Below are 5,928 nucleotides of genomic sequence, written 5' to 3' on the forward strand. Positions count from 1 at the left end.
CACATGAATGTCAAGAAGGATGACCAAAATGTGAATGTTTCACTCTTTCTTTAAAAATGAGACAAGAATACCCTTGTCAGGGAATAGGGTGGCACATTATAGAACAGAGGCAAAAGGAACATCCTCTCAGAGCCTGCCTCAAATGGGGCCCACACATATACAACCACCAAACGAGATAAGATGGATGAAGCAGGACAGAAGTGCAGGCTCACAGAAACCAGATGTAGATCTCTACTGAGAGACAAATCCAGAATATGGGCAACACTTAGGCAAATGCCAGCAGCAAACCACTGAACTGAGAAAGGGATCCCAGTTGAAGGAATCAGAGAAAGGCCTGAAAGAGCTGAAGGGGCTTGAGACCCCATATAAACAAAAGTGCCATCCAAGCAGAACTTCCAGAAACTAAGTTAGTACCCAAAAAATATACATGAACTGACCCTGGACTACAAATTCATACGTATCAATCACTGCCTATTAGGGGCACCAGTGGAAGGGGAAGTGTTTGGTCCTCCCAAGACTGAACACCCCGTGAATGGCATTTTTGGGAGAAAGGCAGTAATGTGGGGAAGGATCGGGAGAGGAACACCCCTATAGAAGAGGAGGGGGAGGGACTAGAAAAATGTTAACGGGGAAACCTGGAAAGGGAATAACATTTGAAATGTCCCAAGTAAATAATTCCCAAGTTAATAATGATTGAAAAAAAAAAACACTCCTTCTGGAAGAGGAGAATATATGATTTTCCGTTCAGGATGTGTGGTTGGAATTTTGGACACCTTGACAAATGTGGAAAAAACCTATAGAACATTGGAAACATTTAGTTATTTCCGGAAAGTCTTGGGTGGGTAGGAACATCTTGGGGAAAAATGGGAGATCCAAGTTCTCCATGTTTAGATAGGGAAGGATGTTGGGAACCTGTAATGTGTGGGGAAATTACCTGTGCCAGTTTTTCAGTAGAAGAGTCAGCAGATGGTGGCCCAGGCACAGTGTGATCTTCTTTGAGACTTTCACTGCTCTCTCCACTACTGTGTTTTGTAGATGTTGCAGGCACTCTGGCTACCAACTCGTCATAGTCCACATGTTCTTCAAACCCAGTAGACAATCTGCCTTTTTTTTTTTTCATCTTCCCAAGAATGGGCACTAAAGATGAGGCCACTCTTTTTCTAGTAGCAGGATGTAAAGCAGATGTTCTGGTATCCCTGGCCAGTGGGTTACTCAGTGATGTGCTAACCTTGGTCAGTGGATTACTCATGCCCTCAGAAACCCTCAAAGGAAGTGGAACTGTCCATTTCTTGTACTCCGTCAGTTCCCTTCTGGGGTTTAGGGCCCTCTTATTGACTGAAGCCTTTATATGATCTTTGAGTTTCTGTAGCTTTTCTGTAACACGAGCATCAGGTTTTTTTAATCTCTGGTCTTCATAAGGTTTTGTGCATCTGAACTTGTGCTGAGTCCTTCTAAGATGTCCCGGAGGTGCAAAGTCCCTCGGGTTTCTGCTGTTCAAGTGTTTCCCCAGTTGGGATAGGATGTTGCAATCTGGTTGGTGGACACTGAAGGGGGTCCAGGCGGCGGTGGCTGGGAACCCTTCAAGTGCTTCCACCATTGGAGTCCTATGTTATAATCATCTTGGAGGGCACTGAAGGGGTTCACAGGCTGTGGAGGCTGGGATATAGGCGGTGCATGGTCTGAGGGTAAAGTCCGGTATGAGGCTCGCTGGTCCCTCTCCACACGTTTGCCCATTGAGTCATTAAGGAAATTGAACAAGAAATGTCAAATGGCCTACTACCCCGTGAAGGGGCAGTGAATGTGCTTTCCAATGGTGAGTCGTGGAGAACATCAGTTAAGCTGTACTCTTTGAGTATGGCTCTCTCTCCCAAGAACCAAGGACACTTCCTGAACTGGAAGCAGGCCGAACTCGAATGTACATTGATCTCGAGAAACAAGCAAAGCTCGAGAGGGACTGTTCTCGAGACTGCACCGGCCGTCAGGAGCTGCCTCACTTGACAGTTCTGCTTATAGTAGCGGGGCGATCATCCAAGCTTTCTGAATAAGGGGGAACCCTGTCGACTATCTTCCTTTGAGTTCAACACAGGAGGGATACGGATCACCTCATTATTCTACAGCTGCCCTGGCAAGGGGACAAGCCTGCGCATGTGGGATAAACTGATTATTACCAGACAGGACTGGATGTGGGCACCATCTTTATTTTACCGAGCCGCTCCCTACCCTGAAGGGTGGTTGAATTTTGTCAAATGCTTTCTCAGCATCTAATGAAATGACCATGTGTCCTTATCTTTGAGTTTGTTTACATGTTAGATAACATTGATGGTTTTCTGTATATTAAAACATCCCTGCATTCCTGATCAAGATGGATGATTGTTTTTTAGATTCGGTTCGCAAGAATTATATTGAGTATTTTTGCGTCAATATTCATGAAGGAAATTGGTCTGAAGTTATCTTTGTTGGGTCTTTGTGTGGTTTAGGTATAAGAGTAATTGTGGCTTCATAGAAGCAATTTGGTAGCGCTCCGTTAACAATTGTGTGGACTAGTTTGCACAGTATTTGTATGAAGTCTTCTATGAATGTTTAATAAAATTCTGCCCGGAATCCTTCTGGAACTGGGTTTTTTTTTTTGTTTTGTTTTGTTTTTTTGTTTTTTTGTTTTTTGTTTTTTTTTTTGCTTGGGAGACCTTTAATAACTGCTTCTATTTCTTTAGGATTCATGGGGCGTTGAGATACTTTATTTGATCCTGATTTAACGTTGCTATCTGGTATCTGTCTAGAAAATTGTCCATTTCCTCCATATTTTTCAGTTTTCTTGTATATAGACTTTTATAGTGGAATCTCCTGATTTTGGGAATTTCTTCAGATTCTTTGTTCTGGATCCATTTCATTTCTGATTTAGTCAATTTGGATACATTCTCTGTGACCACGGGTTAGTCTGTCTAAGGGTTTATATATCTCAAAGAAACAGCTTCTGGTGTTTTTGATTCTTTTAAAGTCCTTTTTGTTTCTACTTGGTTCATTTCAGCTCTGAGTTTGATTATTTCCTGCCTTCTACACATCTTGGGTTTACTTTTTTCTTTTTGTTCTAGAGCTTTTAGGTGTGTAGTCAACCTGCTGATATAGGCTCTCTCCTATTTCTTCTCCCAAGCATTCAGAGCTATAAGTTTTCCTCTTAGCACTGCTTTCATTGTGTTACTTATGTTTGGGACTGTTGTATCTTCATTTTCATTAAGTTCTAAGAAGTCTTTATATTCTTTCTTTATTTCTTCCTTGACCAAGTTGTCATAAAGTAGAGCATTGTTCAATTTCCACATATACGTGAGTTTTCTGACATTATTGTTATTGTTGAAGACCAGTTTTTGTGTGTGGTGATCTGATAGAATACATGTGATTATTTCTGTCTTCCTGCATATGTTGAGGCCTGTTTAGTGACTGATTATATGGTAAATTTTGGAGAAGGTTCAATGAGGTTCTGAAAATAATGTATATCCTTTTATTTTTAGGATGGAATGTTCTATAAATATCTGATAAATAAATTTGGTTCATAACTTCTGTTAATTTCTCTACATCTCTGTCCAATTTCTGTTTTCATGATCTCTCCAGTTATAAGAGTGGAGTGTTGAAATCTCCTACTGTTATCTATCATGAGAAGTCCAATGTATGCTTTGTACTTCAGTAAGGTTTCTTTTATGAATGCAGGTCACCTTTCATTTGGAGTATAGATACATACGGTTGAGAGTTCATCTTGGTGGATTTTTCCTTTGATGACTATGATGTCATAATCCTCCTTTTCCTCCTTAGAAAGCCATGTCCTTCCTTATCTTTTTCTTAAAGACTTTTAGTTGAAAGTCAATTTTAATTGATATTATAATCTAACTTCAGTTTGCTTATTCAGGCAATTTTCTTGAAATTTGTTTTCCAGTCATGTACTCTGAGGTAGTATCCGTCTTTGTCTCTGAGGTGTGTTTCCTGTCTACAGCAAAATGCTCGCTACTCTTTATGTATCCATTCTGTGAGTCTGTGTCTTTTCATTGGCGAATTGAGTTCATTGATGTTGAGAGATAGTTATTTTCCTAGTCAGAGGTAGAATTATGTTTCTTTGTCTCTCTTTTCATTTCATTGCAAGGAAATTATATTCTTGTTTTTGGTATGATGTATTTTCTCTCCTTGTGTTGGAGTTTTCCATGTATTTTCTTTTGTAGGCCTAGATTTGCTGAAAGAGATTTCATATATTTGGTTTTGTCATGGAATATCTAGGTTTCTCTGTCTATGATCCTTGAAAGTTTTACTGGATACAGTAACCTGGTCTGGCAATTGTGCTCTCTTAGGGTCTATTTGAAATCCGTCCAGCATATTCTCACTTTCATTGTCACTAGTGAGAAATCTGGTGTAATTCTTATAGATCTGACTATATATTTCACTTGGACCTATTTCCCTTACTGCTTTTAATATTCTTTCTTTGCTTTGCACATTTGAAGTTTTGACTATTATGTGATATGAGTAATTTCTCTTCTGCTCCAATATATTTGGAGTTCTGTGGGCTTCTTGTTTGTTTATGGGCATCACTTTCTTTAGGTTAGGGAACTTTTCTTTTTTAATTTAGTTGAATATATTTACTGGCCCTTCAAGTTGGGAGTCTTCTCTTTCTTCTATACCTATTAACCTCAGGTTTGAACTTTCATTTTATCCTAGATATCCTGTATGTTTTGGGCCAGGAACATTTGTTTTCCATTATCTTCATCAGTTGTGTGGATGATTTCTATGGAATCACCTGTCCATGAAATTCTCTTTTCTATATCTTGCATTCTTCTGGTGATTCTTGTATCTACGGTCCTTTGTCTCCTCCTTTGTTTTCCTATCTCCATCTTTGTCAACATTTACTTTCTCTATTATTTCTATATCTATTTTCAAGTCATCTTCCTGTTTGGTGATGTTTCCTGTAATTCTTTCATGGATTTTTTTTTCCTCTTGAAGGGCTTCTACTTGTTCACTTGTGTTCTCCTGCATTTTTCTAAGGGGATTCTTTAGGTTCCCCTCAAAGTCCTCCATCATTGTCAACAAATGTGACTGTAAATCTAAGTCTTGCTTTTCTGGTGTGTTTAAATATCCAGTATTTTCTTAGGTGGGATAACTGGGCTCTGCTGATGCCAAGTAGTATTGGTTTTTGTTAGTTAGGTTTCTTTGCCTGCCCCTAGTTATTGGGTTGTCTTTGGTGTTCACTTGCCTTACTGCTTCTGTGAGTGACTTGACCCTGCTGTAGCCCTCTGTGTCAGCACTGTGGTAGAACTCTTTTCTTGTTTTCTTTCAGCCTTTCCTGCGAACAGGTGTTCTGTTCCCATATGTGTAGGCACTCCTGGAGACCTTCTTCCAGCTCTAGGAACAGGCAGGAATCAAATGATCATGACCCTGACTGTTCCTGTATGTACTTACCCTCCATGGGCAAAGTTGGCACTGTGCAAAACCCTCTTGGGTCTTTATGGTGGGAAGCTGGGTATTCTCCTCTGACATCTCAGGATTACCCACACTCCTGAGGGTCCAGCTCTCTCCACTAAGGGATTTGCGTACAGGGAACTGTTTGGCCATTCAGTGCAGGCCTTGGTACAGACCCGAATCGTGGGTACCGGTGGCTGACTGTTCCTGTATCCCAGTGTCCAGAAGTACTGTTCAATTTCTCCTTGCATCAGGGATGTGGGCTGAGGTTTGTTTTAATTTAATATTGAGAAATATTTACAGTACATCAAAATAGGTGTGAAATGCATCACAATAGAATCCTCTGCATTCCAGCAATTTTTATACAAGACCAGAGTTTACTGAGAGGTCTGTACAACAGACCTCCTGCTTTATAATTGTCAGAGCTTTAAGTCTGTCTCGTTCTCTACACTTAGATTTTTATAACTTTTGCATGAATGGGTGCAGATCTAATCTAAT

The sequence above is a fragment of the Rattus norvegicus genome (assembly GCF_036323735.1).
Source record: "Rattus norvegicus strain BN/NHsdMcwi chromosome Y unlocalized genomic scaffold, GRCr8 chrY_unlocalized_23, whole genome shotgun sequence".
Taxonomy (NCBI): domain Eukaryota; kingdom Metazoa; phylum Chordata; class Mammalia; order Rodentia; family Muridae; genus Rattus; species Rattus norvegicus.